Raw genomic sequence first — 22,187 nt, 5'->3', positions numbered from 1 at the left:
ATCCTTTCACTTTCCAAGATTTCATTAAACAATCTAGTTACAAACTCCACTGTCATTTCACCTAAACACCTCCATGCTTCCACAGGTATGTCATCTGGACCAACAGCCTTGCCATTCTTCATCCTCTTCATAGCTATCTTCACTTCCTCCTTGCTAATCCACTGCACTTCATGATTCACTATCCACACATCATCCAACCTTCTCTCCCTCTCATTCTCTTCATTCATCAGTCCCTCAAAGTACTCTTTCCATCTGCTCAACACACTCTCCTCGCTTGTGAGTATGTTTCCCTAATTATCCTTTATCACCCTTACCTGCTGCACATCTTTACTAGCTCGGTCCCTCTGTTTAGTCAATCGGTACAGGTCCTTTTCTCCCTCCTTAGTGTCCAACCTTTCATACAACTCTTCATATGCCTTATCCTTAGCCTTCGCCACCTCCCTCTTTGCCATGCACCTCATCTCCTTATACTCCTGTCTACTTTCTTCATCTCTCTGACAATCCCACTTCTTCTTTGCCAACCTCTTTCTCTGTATATTCTCCTGTACTTCCTCATTCCACCACCATGTCTCCTTGTCCTCCTTCCTCTTTCCAGATGTCACACCAAGCACCTTTCTAGCCATCTCCCTTACTAGCTCTGCTGTAGTTACCCAGCTATTCGGTAACTCTGCACTGCCAGTGCCTGTCTTAACTCTTCGCTGAACCCCACCTCACAATTAACCTTTTTCAGTTTCCACCATTTGATCCTTGGTGCTGCCCTCACACTCCTCTTCCTCTTCTTGATCACCAATATAGTCCTACAAACCACCATTCTATGCTGCCTAACTACACTTTCCCCTGCCACCACTTTACAGTCTCCAATCTCCTTCAGACTGGTCCTTCTACATAAGATATAATCCACCTGTGTGCATCTTTGTCCACTCTTGTATGTCACCCTATGCTCCTCCCTCTTGTTAAAATACGTATTCACCACAGCCATGTCCATCCTTTTCGCAAAATCCACTACCATCTGACCTTCTGCATTCCTTTGCTTAACACCATACCTACCCATCACTTCCTCATCCCCTCTGTTCCCATCACCAACATGCCCATTGAAATTTGCTCCAATCACAACTCTCTCACCCTTGGGTACAGTCATCACCACTTCATCCAACACACTCCAAAAATGTTCTTTCTCATCCATTACACACTCAACCTGTGGAGCATATGCATTAAAAACATTCATCATTACACCATCAATTTCCAGCTTCATAAACATCAGTCTATCCAACACTCTTTTCACCTCCAAAACACTCTTAGCATACTGTTCCTTCAGGATAACCCCTACACCATTTCTCCTCCCATCCACACCATGATAAAACAATTTGAACCTGCCTCCGATACACCTAGCCTTGCTCCCCTTCCATCTGGTCTCTTGCACACACAATATACCAGCCTTCCTTCTGGCCATCATATCAGCTAGCTCTCTCCCTATACCAGTCATACTGCCAACATTCAAAGTTCCAACTCTCACTACCACAGTCCTAGCCCTTACCTGCCTTCGGGCATGCCTTCCCCCTCTTCTCCTCCTTCGGCCAACAGTAGCCCAATTTCCACCAGCACCCTGTTGGCTAACAACACTGGTTGCAGTCATTGTTTACCCGGGCCGCGACTGTTCCAGTATGTATATCTGTACTGTTGTTCGCATCTATGATTTGGCAAAGTTTTACGCCGGATGCCCTTCCTGACGCAACCCTCCCCATTTATCTGGGCTTGGGACCGGCACAAAGAAATGCACTGGCTTGTGCATCCCCAGTGGCTGGGGGAAAGAATTGTAAACTATTTGAATTTTATTTAGTAATGAACCAAAAAATAAATGGACACAGTTCAGACATCTCTAAAACAAATGCTTAAATCATAAAAGTAATATTTCTCAACAAATGATTTGCATAACCAAAAAATCTTAAAACACACTTTAATACTATGCATTAAATTGAAACTATTTGCCAAGTATTCATCTTTGGCCACAAAACACTGCACTGTGAATAATTAGCAGTTCAAGCTACAGATTTCAAATGGAGCCTGTATTGTACATTCTGCTATCACAACACAGAGAACTAAACCACGTCAACTTCAGAATGGAAATTAATGCATTCCACTTTTCTTCTTCTTAATTTTTCTCTCTAACACACCTCTTGACAACGTATAATCAAATCCAGAGCCATAGAAATTGTTTAAGAGAATGACTAATTGAGGGGTGTTTTATTTATGCAAAGGCTGGTATTGTTCATTTCTCAGTTAGTTATTTATGAGATTCCAAAATAACTTCTGCTTGGGCTAAGAAGCTACATTGAGTCACATGAATGCTAGTGATCTTGGTGCAATATCTTGCAACAACTGTAAGGCAGTTTTTAATATGTCGAAAAATATCTTAAACATTTAGTAGATTATATATTATAAGAGGTCACAGGGGATGAAACTTCTAAGGGGCTGAATGCAGCCTTCCCAATTTAATTCAGATATATAGCAACATTTGCTGAGTTTCAGCTTGTTTCAACTTGCTAAGTTTTCCACATTTTCATTTTCAGCATTCTGCTTTTAGGGCAGATGGACAGTGGTATTTAATTGTCTACCTACTTTCTTCCTATAATAATGGGGTATATAACTTGGAAAATGAGAACAGAAAAGAAAATCAAATTAAAACCAATGTTACTTTACCAGGTACATTTAAAAGTGTTTACATGGATAAGACTGTCAGTTACACAGTCAAGTCAGCGTTTTCCAATATGTGGTGCATATTATCATTTGTCTTGGGGAACCGGCTGTATACTGAAGATTCTATAGGGAAAACTGGAAGAAAATGAAGACAAGTGAAGCTGGTTAAGCTATTTGTGATGCTGTTTTCAATCTGAATTTCTTTCTTGTAGAGGAGCTTGTCATTTGATTAAGTCATTTAATATTGTGGACAGTAGTATTATTTCCAAAACAGCAAAGTCCCATTTATGTGAAAATGGATATTCTTAGGCCTGTTTCTCAGTTTTGTGTGTTAATGTTGGCAACGAGATTCAGATGTCTTACCAAAGGATGAAGAATAGAATCAAGTGGTAGAAAAAAACTGCTAGGTAGGAAATAGTGCTAGTGAGTTTATGGGCAGTAATATTTGTGATCTGCAGTTCTGTGGGGCAGTATTTTTGTTATCCATTTAGGGATTTTGCTCTTTCCTCATGGATTTTAGGTTCATAGCGTCTTACTAAGCCTGAAGCTAAAGAGACAATAAAGAAGATCAGACACATCACCCAGTGCTAGTGGGAGATTAATAGTGTCTCCCATTCCATATAGTAGCCCTGCATATCTTAGGTTAGAGTTTGCAATCGCCCATCCAATCATCCAGATTGGTTTTAAAGGTTGGCAGAAAAGTACTCTGCTTAACATGTAAGGGAAGCCTGATGACGAAATGGGGGTGCATTGGATTAGATACATATCACTCCATCTGGTGTTGTTAATGTGGCAGTGCAGGTTTAGGGCTCAAGAGTGGATGTTTACTTTGCCAGTGGTCTGATATAGGTGAAGGAGTTCAAAGAATGCGAGGTCATTCACAAGACAGAAGTCTAAACAGAAATCTCACCATAGGGATGCTATATGAGACCTAGTAGACAGTTAGTACTAAGAATTGAGTTCTTTGTTTGGAAACATTGAGGTCTGTTGCGATGCTTTATGTGCTTGGTGAGGTACATACCAATGGAGGTATCATATTCTCAGATGGCCTGATAGAAGACAAAAAAGTGGGAATACAACTTCCCAGGGCATTTGTAGGGTTACGTGTTAATTCATCAACAACTGCTTCTGTTGACAGATATTTTACCGAGGTTCAGAAATTTGTGTATCTTTTACTGTAAAATGCACTCTTTAACAATGCAAAAGCATCAAAAACCTGCACCCATCAACGGAAGTAGTAACAATTCTCTCTGCAGCCTAGATGCTAACAGCAATATTAACACCTGAGTACTATGCAGTGATGACCAAAAACACACATACAACTGCTGCAATAGCAAAAAGAGTGTTATGTGTGTCAAACAAAGTATAATTACTATATAGATGATAATGGTAAAAAAGTGCATTGCACCACCAAAAGTAAATCATGCTTTATAAGACTAATATACCTGTAATTTCTATTGGAAAGTACAGTTGTGTAAGTTAAATTTACCATAACAGTAGATGTTCAAATGATCACTGCTGCAGTAGCCTTAGCTATATGGGTTATATCCTGCCTAAAATATAACAGCCGGCCAGCTTCCAAAGCTTCAGGGTACCTTTAATGCACCCAAACTGTCAGGCAGCTTGAGCTGAGCTGGCTAAAAGACAAGTTTGAGCTTTCCTCTCAGAGAGGAGGCTGATCCAGGAAAGGGCAATGCTAGGCATAACAAAAAAAAAAAAAAAATAAATGTCCACACCCTGCCATAAAAACACACCAAAAAATAAGGAGAATGGAGGGAGGAAGTGGCTACTGCAACAGAGATCATTCAAATATCTACTGTTATGGTAAATTTAACTTACCCAACTGTACTATGTTGATCATATTGATCACTGCTGCAGTGGCCTTAGCTATATGAGAAGATTACCACAGCTAACTAAATTTGGGAGGTGGAAGGAGATGAGTCCATGAAGCCATGGAGAGTGGTGCTAGCAAAGCTTAATCTGGACCTAGAGAAGGAATCAAAGTTATACTGTTTTGTAAAAGTATCAACAGAGGACAAAGTAGCAGCTTCTAGTATACTTCTAGAATATAAACCTTTCCAAAAAGCTACAGATGAAACAAAGGCCCTGGTAGAGTGGGCCTTAATCCTGCCTGAAATAATTTTGTTATGGTGAGTTTAACAAAAGGTAATAGCCATAGGCAACCATTTGGAAATATTCTGTTTTGACATAGGTTGCCCCTTCTTCCTACGTTCGCAAGGAATGAACAATTGATCCAATAATCTGAAAGAGTTAGCTATGTCTAGATAGTACCTGAATTACATGTGGGCATCCAACGTATGGAACATCCTTTCTCCATCATTTCTTTGGTTTAGGAAAGAAAAAGGGGAGATAGTTTGGCTTAATATAAACTCAGATACTATCACTTTAGGCATAAAAGAAAGATTAGTTCTCAAATAAACCTTGCCTCTATGGAAAATGAGATAGGGTTGACTTACCTTAAGAGTTGCAACTGAAGATACCCTTCTTGCAGAGGCCAGAGCAATCAGAAAAACTATTTTCCATGTTAGGAACCTCAAGTCAGACAGATTAGCTGGTTCAACTGGAGCAAGTGTTAGCTTCTGTAAAGCAAAATTTAGATCACAAGAAGGGACCATTGGTTTGTTGTCTTGGTGGCTTCATATGCAATCCCCCTTTGATGAACACTTTGACATGATACTGCATTGAAAGATGAGGATCCATGGGTAGACATGCTAAAATGGCCGATAAATGAACCTGGATAGAAAAATAAGAAATGTCATAGGATAGTAACACACAAATATTGTAGAATCAGAGAACAACTAGCCCAGAATGTGTGCTGGTTATGTTGTTGGCACAAACTAGAAAAGCTTTTTCCATTTGCTAATATATGATTTTCTAGTAGCAGGCTTTCTTGCCTTTATTAGTACCTGCTGCACATCCTCAGTAAACAGGTGACTAAAAGGAATTAAGACCCTATCATCCAGACAGTCAGTTGAAGCTGATTGATGTTGGGGTGTATCAAACACCCCTGATCATGTGTGAGTAGATCCAGTCTGTAAGAAAGATTTTGGTAATTGCCCCTGGCCATTTCCAAAAGAAGACAGAACCACATTTGCCTGGGTTAGAAATGAGTCACCACAATGATCTTAGGAGATTCCGTCTGAATTTTCATAAGTACTCTGGATATTAGTACAAAGTGTGGAAAAGCATACAGGAACATTCTTGTCCAAGGAAAAGAAACATCTATCCTCCAGGCCTTCTTCCATGGAGTTCTGGAGCACAATCTTGGCAATTGATTATTCAAAGAGGAAGCAAAGAGGTGTACTTGAGGAACATCCCACAGACTGATCAAATCATGGAAGACCCCCTGATCTAGTTTCTGTTTTTGCGGGTCTGCCCTGGTCCTGCTTAGCTTGTCTACAACACAGTTTTGCTCTGATGGAATTTAGGATGCCTGTAGAGTGAGACTGTGCTGTGAATCTGTATCCCAAGCCAACATGGATAGTTGCAAAGGGGTTACAAACTGGATCCCCCTTGCTTGTTGATGTTCCACATGACTGTGTTATTGTCTGTAACTACTTAATGAGGTCTAGTTACCAAAGTTAGTTCAGAGAGTTAAGTGCCTTGAACAGGGCAAGCATCTCCTTGATATTTATTGGATTGCACCTGTCCTTGGTGTCCCACACCCCCTGCACTTTTATCCCTCTTGAAACTGCTCCCCAAGCAAAGTTTGATGTATCTGTGCAGCCTGACTGCTTTGGGGCAGAAGGGACCTGGGTTTAAGGATATCTGTTGTCTCCACCAAAGATTTCTCTTCTGGTAAACCCCAGCAATGAGATTAAAAGATATAGAGTGTTGATGGTTGGACCAAAGAAATTTCAGATAACACAGTATCTTTCACATGAGTCTTGACAGGGGTATCATGAGAATCATAGATGGTATGAGACCCAAAATCCTGAGGTATTCCCTTGCAGTGGCCAAAGTCTGAGTGGAAAACCTTAGAAATATATTTAGATAAAGATCCATTTTTCCTGTTGAAGAAAAGCATTTGAATTGAGGTGCTGAGTTAACATTCCAGGAATACAATCCTGTGTGAAGGAGTCAAGAAAGACTTTGAATGTTCTCTTGGAATCCCAACTTGCATAAGAGATCTCTCGCCCAAAAGCAAGATTCCTAAATCTTTCAAAAAGACACTGCAAAGGTAAGCAAGTCATCTAAATATGGAAAAATATGGATACCATATAGCCTGCAATAAGCTATAACTGGAGCTAGACACTTTGTGAACACTGTTGGTGAAGAGGATAGTCCAGAGGGTAAGGCTGAGAACTGATAATGTGATCCAGGCACACAAAACCTGAAGAATCATCTGAAGTCTGGATGAATAGGGATGCGATTATAAGCATCTTTTAAGTCTAGATGTGAAGTGACATCATTTTGAATCTGGGCACAATCACAAACAGGTTTAGGAAAGAAAGATCCAAAAATGGTCTCCAAGCATTTTTTTAGCACTAGGAGCATCCTTGAATAAAAACACTTCCCCCACCTGGGAGGGAGGAACAGGTTCTATCACTCCTTCGGTCAGCGTGTGATGAATTGGTGGAAACAAAAAGGTCTTCTGTGGAGGATGAAAAATGACCCCCTGGAAAGGAGGAATTTCTACCCACTTCCATTTGTAACCTTGATGAATGATTTTGAGAACCCACTTGTGTGAAACAATTAGTTGCCAAAGAGAAAAATGGAGATTTAGAATTTCTGAAAGTAATAAGGGGCCAAGGTAGGAGGGGGTCACAAGGTCTGTTGAACGGTAATTCTTATTTGCTGAACTGTCCTTGGTTTTGGGAGGTTTGAGACTTCTTTTTGGAACCATCTTGCCCATACCTCTCAACCTGGAAACATCAAAAATAAACATGAAAAGTAGGTACAACTGGCTAAAAACTGGGATGCTTAACATAAAATGGGCATACTTAATCATGTAACCCCACCCACTTCAATGGAACTGTGGGATACAAACATGAAGATTGAAGTCACTGATTAATAATAAATAATGGCAGACATTTGAATTTCAGATCTCATATCCCTCAGAAAATACATAATAATGCAACACTTGTTATTCTAGCAACTATCTGCGTTCACAGAAGCAGTATTTAAAATCTGTTCCTAATTATTTTGGGGCCTTTGTCGGACTCCTGCCATTATTTTTGGCTTTGTCCAGATTTCTTGCTCTGAGAGATTGAGAGGTATGGTGATAACCCTGTGGATTGGTATTCTTTAAGAAAATATCAGTGACTATGTTAGCATATAACATTAATTAAAAACTTGCGTTTATGTCATACCCTTGTCTCTGGATATTGATGCAAGATAATGAAGGATATTCACTAAGCATACTTCTCAATGTTTTTGGTAACGATTTCTGGACAAACCCAGAAATAATGTGGACATAAGGGCTTACAAATAAATCCAATTTTTAAATATTACTATAATTCAGTTTAGAAATAAATAGGTTTTGCATCAACATGCATTTACTGAACAACTCGAAGTATGAAACTGTAATGTTTGGTACTATTGACTAACTGTAATCTTCAGTGTTTCACCAGAAAATAAACTATGAGGTTCATGACATTTGAGAGGTAGGCGAGCAACTCTGAAATACCTGAAGCAGAAGGAACTGCATGACTTTTAGAAAGATCCCACAATTCAAAGATGTGTGGAAGTATTTTTTAGAACATTGTGTGCTCTTGGGCACCCTCCTTCTTTATCATTCACTGGGTTCTTTGGTTACAATGCCACTCTGTCCACGTACCAACACTTCAACTTTATACGTTTTAACTACAAACTAGGGCACAACTGAACTTTGCCCTACTTCTGCTGTTTAGAAGCTGCAATATCCAGCTTAGCTAGGCTCGCGAAATGCCCTGTTTTCATCTGACTCGGGATTGGACAATCCATGCCCCGCTGTGGTACACCCCCTAGCTTAAGACTTGTGCTACGGGAGAGCTCTGAATTGTGAGTGCTTTGCTGTGTCTAAGCTCAGTCCCATTCTAACGGTAGGAACACAACCGATCATGGCAGACAAGGCTCCTTTTGACACCGATGTAATCACTCTCACCAGATTTGTGCTGGAACAGGGAAGGAAGGCACAAGGTAGCACTGTAGAGTTCACTGCGAGCTACTACTGTATTCATTTTGCACACCAATCAAAGACATCTCCTCTGCTTTCAGGAAAGCATGCATCGCAGAACTACAGGTATTAAATGTGTAAACTTGCACTCAAAATGCAGCAGTTTTTATATAATTGCAAGATGTGGACATCTGCACTGTTGCAGTAGTGTGGAGACAGGTTGCTGTTAGTGTTATCTGACATTTCTAAATTTTGTTTCATAAAGTTACACTGAATTCCATTTTGCGTAATCGCTTCATCTTCACGTTTAAAGTTCAGGAAGTATTAAGCTGGGAATATTAAACTGTTTCAGCTAAAATGTGGGTTTATTAGGAGTAACATTGAATGCAAGTATTCTTATTTCCTGAATAATGTCATTGTATGCAAGTTTCGCAGACACTGCAGACGCACATCAAATCCCACTTTATATATGTTTTAGAGAGTTTCATTTGTATAAGGTACTACTGCTTTCTTGTGGCCTTCATTCTAACCATTGTGCAGTGCTCTGAAACAATAATCATGATTTAAAGGGGCCACTCAGGAATTCATAACACCCCATTATTTTAGCCTCAAAACTGGGAAATTCTGAGTAATTCAGTAAGGTTGAGAGGTATGCCCTTGCCGTTTCTTGTAAACATTTGTTTCCTTGTGTTTTGTTATTCTGGTGGGGGGGGGTGTTGCCAAAATTGGATGAGGAGATAGAAAATCCCTTGGGAAATTTTGAAAAGAAGGGCTGAAAAATCTTAGAGAGTCCCTGTGTTAGCTTGCCCTTTCATCACACTTTATGATCACCTTTGCAGCAGAGTGGCCAAACACAAAATCTCTGTCCAAGGGAGAATTTAAAAAATGTGAATGCAGCCATGCAAACCTCCTCAAAATAGTACCAGTGGCCATAACCCTGGAAGAAGTATTAACAGAGTTATACACAGACTGTAAAGAATGAATAGTGACTTGTGCAGTGGAAAGAACTAAGTTATTGTAAGCAGATTTTTCCTCACAGGAAGAAACTGCAGATAAAACATTTGTCAAAACAAACTTTAACAAATGAGCCTGACTTCAAAATTCTGAAAATCACAGTTGCTGAAGTGTACGCTTTTTCCAATACCTATCAATAATTTTCTAATCCTTATCAGAAAGAGTAGTATTGGAATTAATTAGGTTCTTAGCAGCAGTGGGTTTTTTTCAACTAAAACTACAGTTGCAGGATCAGGTTTGAGAATAGTGTATACAAATTTAAAAGACTGAGGAACTTTACACATCCTATCTGCCTTTTTAGTGGCAGCTGGTGGACTCTCAGCAAATTGCAGCCAGTAATACAGACTTCTTCTAAGGCAGCCGTAACAGTGGAATGGGTGTAGCTTCTGAAAAAATCCTTCTGTATCATCCACAAAAGTTACTTTTTGACAGAAAAACACAGTAAAAAGGACTTTAAAATACTTTGCCAAGCCCACAAAAGTAATTTAAAACAGTATTTCTCCACAAAAAACAATGTTTTCAGTTACTTTGCACCACTTTTAAATAGAAGGAAAGGACTAGATCTCTCTTTAAAAGTGCATTGCATTCTCAAGGCAATCCACTAAAACACAGCACTCCTAGCTTTAAAATAGTTTTCCTGAAGAGGAAAGTAATAAAATATCAACAAAATTAAGAACATGGAAGTTTTTTCCCCAAAAGGAACTCATCTGCCCAGGAAAGGAAAGCACAAGCTGACCTTCGATCCTCAAAAGCCTCAACTGAATGTGCTCTTCAGCAGCAGTAAAGCTCTGATGTTCTTCACTCCCAAACTTGTTTTTTAGTCTGGTGTCAAGCTCCCTGACAATTTGGGTGTGTGGAAGGTGCCCTGAAGCTTTGGAATCTGGCTGGCTGTTATAGCCTTAACAGGACATAACCCAAAAAGCTAAAGCTACTACAGCAGTGATGAATAGGATGAATATAGTAGAGGTACCAGCTTTATACAAAGGCACCACAACATTTGTTTTGCACACATTCAGGATGAAACTAGTGGAGAGGCTCAGACTGAAGAGCTGGTGGAGGGGTTTTGCTAGGTGGACATTAATGTTTCTCATCATTCATCATGAGATCATGGAATATTGTCAAGGCCCAAGGAACTGATATTTTTAATTTTGGAAAGTGTAAAAAAGGATTTGTTCAAAAGCAATTTCTGGAGCAGAGGAGTGAGAGGGTGCCAGTTTATGCATGCATAGCTGAAGTTGTCCATAAGAAAGGTAATTAGTGCCGTAGTTAACTTTTCCAGCTGGTTACGGTATTCTGTATGCACTGAAGTGAGTTTAAATGGGATTCTAATTATCTGTAATGTGATAATTAATTGTACTGAGTAATATTAGGACTTCATACAGTTCCAGATTTATATCAGGTAGAATGTTACGCAAGACAATAGGGTTAAGAATAAATATTGGTACACCCCTGCAGCTGTCTGTGAATCTGAAAGCATGATAGGTATTGCACTCTGGAACAGAGAAAGTGCTATCACTTGACTTGAGACAGGTTTATTATGTACTTACACAAATACTGATATCAACAAGAGTAAAGAATGTCACAAATTCAGAGATTATGTTGTTTAGCTTTCTAATATGCTATCATAGTATTATCCAGATTAAATTTTGCTATGCCAAGATGCCCATCAGGTGAACTTTATTTAAAAAAGGCTGCATGGTGATAGCATGAGTTTTAAGTAGTCTGTGAAAACCAAGGATGAGAGGTGGGAGCCATCTCTGGCAAAGGAGGGTGGTGGGTGTAGTCAGTTGATCATTTCATCCCATGCAGACACCAAGTGGATACCCTAGAATTACATTAATTCACTACCCAGTTATTTAAACCAATGATTTTATCCTGGACCTTAGGGATCAGTCTTGGTAAAGATGAATGCGACAAATTTGCCAAGGTCTTACTCTCTTCAAAGACATGATTGGAGAGCTTAGCAATGTCTCTCTGTAACTTCCCCATGATGGAATGCCTTACCCAAATGTAGACATGTGAGGACCTTAGGGCTCTCATGACATCCTTAATCCTATCACCCAAGAGGCAGCTTACTTCGTCTCTTTCCTTTGTTATCCGTATGAACAATGTATATGTGTGCCTACAATGCAGTCACCAAAGACTGAGTTATTTATCTGATGTTGTGCAGGCTTGTGAGACATGAACCATGCAAGCTTATTGTTAGGTGACTTTCAGCAGCATTAGGCATCAATATGGGTGTGGTATGGTGTCAGCATTTTGGTTGAGTGGCTGAAGGAAACTAGAATGAGCCCTAAGAGGCTTGAACAAGTATTTTTTTTACTATTTCAGCATACGTAGGAATAATGTTATGGTGCTATGGTACCGTAGCTCTGTTGTAGTGCTGTTTACTGGTTGTGGAAGGGACAGAAAGTCTAGCCCTCAATATGGGTAAATAAGTGCATTTCATGAATCAGTATGTGTTAGAAGAGGTGGGTTGTCAGTAAACATAAGGCATTTGCTGCACTGACACAGAAAACTAAATGATGATAGGCAGTCTAATGATAAGACTAAAGCAGGCCGAGATTCTGGGATAACAGGTAGTGTTTTTTGAGGTCAACTAAAACATGGATGACAGCTTATGTATTGGTATATATCCAAAACAGTTATGGTTAAGAAGAGAGGCATAGCTAGGTCAGTTTGTGCCCTGGACAGTCCACAGATAATCACCTCACTCAAGCCAATGTTGAAGTCCAAAAAAAAAAAAGTCCTCTGACATTGAAGACCAAAGAAAAGTCCTCTAAACTGTAGTAAGGAGCTTGTACAAGCTCTCTGCTAAATCTTACTAACTACTAAACACATTCATTTAGGTGTGATATCAACCACAGCTCCTTTAATGAATGGCAGTACTGACTCTTGCTGATTTGCAATGCTTCACAGCAAAGTGAAAGAACTCATAACTAAGTATACAGAAACTTTAAAAAATTTGCAGTTATACAATATCAAAAAAGCTAATTGAATTGTGTAAGAGCAATAACCCATGGCTGTGTGTGGGTAGTCGGCTTACTCACTGTTGCTTTTGGTTATTCAGGCTTCTGGATAAAATCATACCATTCAGGGGTAAACTGAGTATTACCTACACCCAGACATGAATTATTGCTAAAATATGCAATGCCTAGAAAAAATAATAATCTAAATGTCTGCTCATCAAATAAATAAATAAATAAATAAATAAGTGTATAAATAGGCAAACACATAAGAACTATGGAAGAGTCCTGACTCAGAAACATCAGTTCTGTGCCACTTGTATGTTTGTACAATCTAGCCAGTCTTGTATCTCTGGAAGTTTCAACTACCTCTACAGCTAAGAAGCTTCCAGTCAGAGCATTTGCAGAAAGGTATTCTTAAAAATAAAGAGCACGGGTTATGAGGGACATCTGCAAAGGTAGTAGAAATAGATACAACTAATACAGCTGGATTTCTCATGGAATTAGAATTCATATTTGTATACCTGCTACCTACCCAACAGTTCTGCTTCATGGTTTAGGTAGTTTAAGCAATGAATAGGTCAACAACTCTAGTGGAAACAGAAAAAAAATTGTAGCCATCTCTTAACATCACCAGAAGGGCTTTCAGAGTTTGCTTATCATACTGTGTAGAGCAGATAATTAATTCATGTCTGACAATAACTGTTCCATATTGCTACTTATTGCTGTCAGGAGTTAAAGAACCTTTGCCCTAACAACAAATAAACACAGGCTGAAAAACTCATCCTAGGCTTGTATGTGTGCTCTTAAAATTATCATTACCTGGGGGCCTGTGCACCCATAGAATATACACCATTTGATATATTATGATTTTTTAATACAAGCTACTGTTTCATGTGTGGCATGCACATTTCAGAAAAAAAAATAAAAACAGCAAAATATGTATAGTACATGTAAATAGGACCCAACCAAAATGGACTCAGTAAACATAAAAAACACATCTTTGGAGCTATGTAGACTACCTCCTAACTAATGACTATACAGTGATAGAAAGGTCTTCAGTAATTTAGTCATGCCAATAAACTAAATTGCACTAGCTATAGATTCAGTTCTTCCTTGTTTTAGCTAATCATATAGCAAGCACTGAAACACTTAATGAATGCAAAACAGTTTCTCTTTTCCCCTCTGTGGTAGATACCAAGTAAGGTACAGTACAGCGGGAAGAATTATATATAAAAATATAATTAGAAAAAGTGCAGAGGCTTTTGATGTAGTTGTCTTCAGGAAGTGGGATGAGCACCTATATGACAGTGCTGATAACAGCTGCATTATTTTCATTTCTAATTAAGTGCACACTAATGAGTAGGTGTGCTGGTACAAGGGCAAAGGACCTGTCTGTACCATCAGTAGTCCAAGTTCAGTGACAGACCTAGTGCAAAAGCTGGATAGAGTAAAGGAAACGGCCATCATATTGTTCTCCTGTTCCAAGCAGAGGAAGCAGCATGGCTTCTGGTGAAGGAAGACCAAGGGCATTGCAGGTTGCAACATCTAAAGAAGAAGATGTGGCAGATATACAAAATGTGTGACACATGGGAGTGCATGTCATTTATATTGGTGTCATTGCATATCACTTCCTCATATAGTGATCCTGCTTCCAGCACTTACCTGTGTTTATAAATGGTTCTGCCTCCAAGAAGTCATGAACCCTGCTCAGTGAAGGGCTGCATAGATGGATTGCCTGCAAAGGACCTGTTAAGGTATTCTTGCAGGGTGAAGGAGACTGAGGATTAATATGAGGGTAGTTTTGACTAGCTAATTGGTGAAATGCATACAAATAAAATTAATTGTAGTTCTGCATCAGGAATCATATGTGATCTTCAGAAGGATTGCTGTAAGCATTCTCTGTTTAGATGCAGCAAGATTTAAAAATGTATAAACAGATGAATAAACTAAGAAGGCTTACCACGTAACTGTATGCTTTGTTCCTTGGTAAGGTTATGATATATTATAATCCTAGTAGTAAAATTGTGTTAAATTTGACGTAAGAAGAAAATACTTCTATAAATGGAAATGAGAAGTCGTCTTTAAAAATCTTGTGTAAATTTCCTGCTAACACTAGTAGAATGTGCTGAGATGTTAAATGTTTTAGTAATATCCATTTAAAAGTCCTGCTAATTTTAGTATTCATAAAGTCCAGATATTAAAGTATCTCTGAGACATTTAAGTCAGGCGTAAACTTTTCTTAATATTAAAACTATGTAGAACATATTTTCTGATGAAGTCTTTATAGCTGAATGAACCTCTATAAAAACACCCTATTTATCCACAAATCTGTATAGATGTTTTGTTTGTATTTGTTTCTTTTTTTTTAATGGCAAGCATTGCAGATGTTCTTGGGCTTCAGTAGAATCATTAGCATATATTTGTCCTATAGAATGTCATCTCAAGATGCGTCATTTCCCAGCTTTGTCCAAAAATTTTTATTTATAATGTTCCCATCTTTACTGGCAAAAGCTGGGAAATTATTGCTATTAGCAGCACCTTTGTTTGGCTGAGATTAGAAAAAAAAAACTAAAACATATAACCTTCAATAAAATTACACTCCCAAATCACTGCTTTAAATAAAATCAACAAATATTCTAAAACAACTATTTTTTAGGGAGAATGCTTCCCATATCCCACTAATATGGGAGCTTTCCCCATAGACCAGATCTCTACATATACTAATTCCAAAGTTACACAAACTCAGAATAAAAAAGAAAAGGGTGCATTAAAATAATAAAAACACTCACCTCTTCTTGTTTCTAACTCTCATGACTCCAAAAGAAAGCACATCATGTTTGACAAAACAAATTTCAATGATGTAAAGTGTAGACAGCAAGAACACATGATCTTTCTTCTACAGTGTTTTATGAGCCAATAATATGCCACGTGTCAAACTGTAGCTCCTGCTGGAAAATCCATTTTGAACTTTATTTGGTCTTAGTTACAAATTAGGAGAGCAAAATGAACTCATTTCTTTTTTTGAGGAAGAGGAAACATAATTATTAGCATATACTGGATGGCCTTTACAATATAACTAATTGCCTGGACTAGAGCTGAGAGTTGCTTTTGACAGAATTTTTTATTTTGTTTTATTTTTTTATTTGGCTGTGTATTTACATGTAAAAGTAGAAAATCTTAATATAGAGTCCCAAGGTTTCACATTTGCAGAGGACTTAGATGTTAGTAGTCCAGTGAGCCCTTTTATGCAATGACTGCTCAAGTATCAGAGATTCCTACATCTCTATAAAATGTTCTGTTAAGGCAAATTGGGTCATAAACCTCTGTGAATATTATCAATGACAGATTTTATTTTCATGGCTACCCATTCTTTTGCATTGCAAATAAAACATTTTGCTTTTTTGTTCAAAGTCTGATATTTTAAATACAATTATAGTTATAGTAATCTGATCAGGATTTTTTTAACTGCTAACATTTTTTTGTAGTTTTCATAAAGTCAGAAATCCCTGTTTTCTGAAGCATGCTTTGAAGCAACACTTATGAGTGAGTCCTTTTTTAAAAAGGAAGAATTTAGAATCTGAATTTTGTTCAGCTACATCTGTTAGGTTGTATGCCTTTATCTATCTATCACTTTAAGAATTGCAATGAGATAAAGCAAAGGTGTTTTGAAGTTTTGCATTCACTAGTCTTCATTAACCATAGAGTGCTGAATTAATTAATTTGCTGGGCTGTAAAGTAATATAGAAAATTGTACATCATCTGGAAAGACAGGAGCACATCAAAAGTGCTGTCATATTGTTGGCTGCCACCCCAGACGTTTTCACATCCATTTATTCTGTTTGCGCTTGATTAGGTCTGCTTTATGCATTATCTAATGAGCTTCTAGATCATTTGGAAATGAGGTTTGAATTTTATGATGCATATTTTAGTTAATCTGCTTTTAAAAATCATTAATTCAATCAGTATTTGTGAATACTTCCACTCAGCTTTAGCCATAGAAAATTCCATCCTATCTAAAGAGTCGGAACAGTTTTTTGTTCTTCCCATTTTTTGACAAAGCTGGGAAGTGACACGTCTTAAGATGTTAATAGTCAACTAGACATAAGATGACAGTTGTTTTAAAAGGAAACGTATTAAAACAGCTGCAACTGGCATACTGAAACTTGAAAACATCACGTCTGAAAGCATGCCACTAGTATCGAACCATCTAATGTCAGATAGACAGTCACAAAGGAGACTGATGGATGGAAGGATATTAGGCACACATACTGTGCAAGCAATACCCTAGGTGTCGACATAACACTAAGTCATGAACAAGCACAGAAGCACAACAACAAGAGCAATACAGAGCCAAGAAAATGGACCACAACCTTATACATTATGAAAAGCGAAACACAGCAACTGCTGTCACAAACCAATATAGCACTGCTGTCACAGACCAATAAAGCATACCAAAATGAACAGGTGGTAGATGACAAGGTACACACACACAAGAAGATATGACCTAGGAAGAATTCGGAAATAGGTTAAGAAATAATGTCTACATGTATATTGTGCATCACTATAAAGACAGCTGTGATGTAATCCATTAAAGACCAATAGGATGAGTACATCACATAGTAGAAAATGTTATCAGCCAGTGCATACACAGGACTAAGAGGAATTAGGGGGCATGTGCTGACCTATAGCCCCTCACAGCAGAGTTGCAACTTTCTCCTGATTTATTGCTATGTATCTTATTCTGATAAAAAACAGCAGTGGCAAGCTCTACTGCAGCTGCACCCATAAGGCAGCTTGGTGATACTAGGCAGGGGCCATTACCATGCTAGTGCATGATGATACTACACAGCCATGCAATGGCTCTAACAGCAACTGTATCTGCAGGAGTCTTTGATGAACTATTTACTATAGAATAAGGTATCTGCTGTCCCATGGAAAGTCTGCAGGATACCCTGACCAATATTAATGAAGATTTGGTGGAAGGTAATGGTACAGATGGTAACCACAATGAAGAGGACATCATGGCATACAGAGTTCAGTAATATCTAGATCATTAGGGAGTTCAGCCCTTATCTGTTATCAGGTGCAAACAGATTCAGAAGAACACAACACAGTACTGGTACTGACATCTATGGAAATATACAAGGTCTGCCGACATTTCCTCTGGCGGCCTTACCACCCTATGCAGACTTTGCCTGCTGATCTTATCCGTCCACAGCTATGTTAGCTCACAAGGAGCACAAAATATCCTACCTTTGGTAGTGGCTCTGGTATCCACTAAGTCCTAGAACAGGTATGGAAAGCTGTTCTAAGTGTTATTTGTATAATCAGACAGTTGTGGATTCAATTTAGATTATATCCTAACCAATGTCAAAAAAGGCTGCCTTAAATAGTATTCAAAACTTATTACCAGTCTGCATGTACCATGGCTGCTAATTCTATTTTGGTCAGATTCTGTGGCAGCAGATGCAGGCAAAGAAGCTGTCAACTGCTAATGGAATGGATTCCACCTTTGTGTTGCTATGCAAACAAGTGTTTTAATAACTAAGTATTCTGCCTCCTTCCCCACCATTTCTGGTGCTTTTGGTGGACAGTCACTCCTCCTAGATATTACTGCACCAATGCGAGATATTTTGAACAGAACTATTATGAAAGTCAAGCTGCAGAGGGAATGTTACTAGGTGAAGGAGGAATTGGCAGATACTCCCACCATGCCAATTTTCCTTCTGGAATAGCTAGCTATGATCTCTTGTTTGTTGACGATTCAAAAACATGAAATTACATCAAGTCCTAACATCACAGTATGTATACCATGTTGGGGCGATCATTATGGTCTTCTTATTTACCTATAAGTTGAATAAAACTGGGTCTATATGACTACATGCTGCCATTTTGTGAGGAGAAGTTCATTCTTAAAAAAGACAGAAGTTTGAAGCAGCAGGAGGAGAAACTTCAGATAATCCACAGAAACAGGAAAATATATTACATGCCTACCTTTCTTCTACCTATCAATTATCCCTTCAGATTGTAGATAAAAAACACTACACAGATACACACATGCACATGCCAGCACAGACGCGGGCACACACGCACAACACACACACGCACACACACACACACACACACAAATGTGGTACTTTCACTACACATACTGGTACGCGCTGATTCTTAGAATTAAATGTGCTAGTGATATTGAAGTTGCTAGTGATATTGAAGTTTCAGCATTTCAGGACTTACCCCCATATAAGTCATATGCTATAGTCTTTCCAGAAGGGAGGACCTTCCAGAGACCCAAATAACTACATACCCAAAATTCTGAGCAGCCTCATATGCAAAGCCATGGAAAGACTTATCATGGAATTAATTGTCAGGATATAGGAATCTGCAAACACTGGACCCATCTTATATTGGATTCAAGAGCAGGTCATGCTTACTCAACCTGGTGTTTTTTTTTGAAAAGGTTATCAAAGCAATGGATGAAGGCAAAACGGTACATACCACATACTTTGACCTAGTAAAAGCTTTTGGCACAGTACCCCATGCAGGTAGAAAAAATAAATAAAACTGAAAAAAAACACTATGTCACCTACTTTACTGCCAACTGGCAGGTAGGATGCAGATAATCAAAACAAGGGAAGTTACCTCCATAAAGTGTACATTCACTAGTGTAGTCCCGAAGGGCTCTGTGCTTGGACTTCAAAAGCCAGTACCAATGGGCTCTGGCTGACAGAGTCTATGGATGACTGCAAGCTAGGAGCAGTCATTGAATCCACAAATGACTTAAGTCATCCTGCAGGAAGGCTCGTCCAAAATAAATAACTGGTGCAAAAATCATGGACTGAAACCAAATGCCAAGAAATGCATCATTGTGCCCTTTGGGAAATCGTCTACCATAGGGAATTATAACATTGACAATATGCCCATAAGATCTGGCCCAGCTGTTTAGGATTTGTGAACTTATGTTGACAGTGATGTAACTTTTGACTAACATGCATCCATTGTTCCAAAAAAGGCAAAAAAGGAGACCAGGAGCAACCAAATAAAATAAAATTAGTACACACTAAGCGCTTTCATCTAGACATGCAACAGACTTCTTCAGAGTAAAAAATCAGAAATACAGTAAGACTTAATTAACCACTCTCTTTGGTCACCTGATCACACACCCTATTAAGACCCCAAATTAAAAACAGTTTCAGAAAAATAATAAAACAAGTTTACATAAAAGTAAAAAATATACAAAAATATAATCCACTTTAATTACAAAATACAAAGACACATAATTTAATATTTAAACTTTGTAGGATTATAACCTTAAAACACTGCCAATAGAAATATTTTCATTAAAGCAGTATAGGCATTTAAGCTAAGTTGCCAAAGCAATTCACATTGCTTGAGGAGATACTCCAAGGGCCACCCCTAGGAGATTTAGGGACAAAGTCCAATTAAAAAAAAGAAGTAATGGTCCACATTGTCATTTATGTTTATCAAGGGAGCTGCTGGATTTATTTTTCCTAATGTCTAGGGAATGTTCATAAATACATTCTCTGAATTTTCTCTGGGGTTTCCCTATGTAAAAACAACATTTCTGACACAAAGCAATATTTTATTTTATTATATTTTATTTTTTTATATTTGTTGACAGGGAAAGTCCGACTGGATGCAATTCCATTTTCAGCGGAGGCCTGGGGAGAAAAGCTCCACAGTTAAATTCAAGCAAAATTATAAGGTATACAGAAGCATTCAAATTTACATAGATAGTAGCAGACTTAACATTGACAAGTAACATAGTATTCAAGCTTAATTCAGGTTAACATAGCTAGTAATAAACTTAACATAGATCAGTGTCAATGCAAAGAGGCTTAAAATTTAATATAATTACATAGATTGTACACATATTTTCAGTTTTAGGTTTAGGCATTACATAATGGTCAACATTGTGAGTAGGGGTAGCATTAGGGTTTTATAAGTAGAATAGTGAACATGTTGGCCAAGTGTAGGGAGTATAGTAACAGGAGAAGGGACAGAGTTGGTTAATTGGATAGCAGATTGGGTCTGAGAAGCAAGAAAGTGTAGTAGCTAAGTATTTAGTAAGAGTAGCAGTATAGAGCGTGAATAGAAGTTAGTGGATAGATAGCATAGTGATCAGGCAGTGATATGTGAGTGTTAAACTAAGGGGTAGTATTAGAGTTGAAACTGGGAGGAAGCTAGAAAGGGTACATTCGTTGGAGATAAAGCTGAAGTTAGTGGGCAGAAGGAAGCAAGATAAATGACTCCAAAGGAGCTATAATTGCAAAAAAAGTGGCTTTAATATTATTCCTATTGACTGAAACTACATTAGCCACTAATATAAATTTACATTGGGAACAGAAACTGCACTTTCAGTACCTTTATGCTTGTAGGTCTGGCAGTTATGCTGACATGAATGTTTAAATTTATGATAGACTGATTCCTATTCTTCAGAACTGCCCAGATACTTACAACACTGGCCCTTTGCACAACATATACTCACTTTGTCTTGATATGTACATCCTCACAGCTTAACATCTACCTCTTACACTATGAGTTTCACAAAATGCTAATGTATCACTTGTTCTCATTTGTTTGGTTTTCACTATTATGGGCTTTTAGATATCAAACATGGTCTCTTGTGTTACTTTTTGTCTGTAATTGTCTCTAATTTCCATGTCTGTTAGTCATTATTGAACAATATATACACTCTTAAATTCACCTTCTGCACTGTTTTCTTCTTTTTTGATTGCAAGAAAGAGTTTGTACTGAGTGTGAGTTATGTAGTATATTGTGATTCTATGTTTGTAATGTTCACAAATCCTGGTAGTGACATTAGTGACACCACAACCTTTCATTAACAAATATACTGATTTATTGTTTTTGTGATGTACTTTGACTTATAATTCCAGTGGATGCTACCAACTAATATATGAGGAACAGGGGCTATAGTCTTTTGATATGTACCACTGTCCCAAATAAAATGATGTATGTGAAGTTTTTGACTTTGAAATCAAAACTGCTGCACTTCAGTGTGACCCACACCAGCTATACGCAAGTAAGGGTCACAATGAGCAGTTACAGAACAGGGCAATGAATGGCGGCTTCCAAGGAACTCACTTAACTCACTCTAAGCACTTACAGTGTCAGCTTATCAGTGAGAGCTGTACCGTTGCTACATCTGTTTTGCATGCACACAGGCAAAGACACACAAACACTTGCAGACAAGCACACACACACACACACACACACACACACACACACACACACACACACACACACACAAACTCATCCAGAAGAGGCAAATAATTTTAGTACCAGACAGCTGTTCTTGCAACTGTAGTATTGTATTAACACCAGCAAGATCAATCTAACATATTAAAGAC

Source organism: Protopterus annectens, chromosome 11.part0 (assembly GCF_019279795.1).
Source record: "Protopterus annectens isolate FY-2018-M chromosome 11.part0, PAN1.0, whole genome shotgun sequence".
NCBI lineage: Eukaryota > Metazoa > Chordata > Ceratodontiformes > Protopteridae > Protopterus > Protopterus annectens.
Note: the sequence above shows the minus strand (reverse complement) of the source record.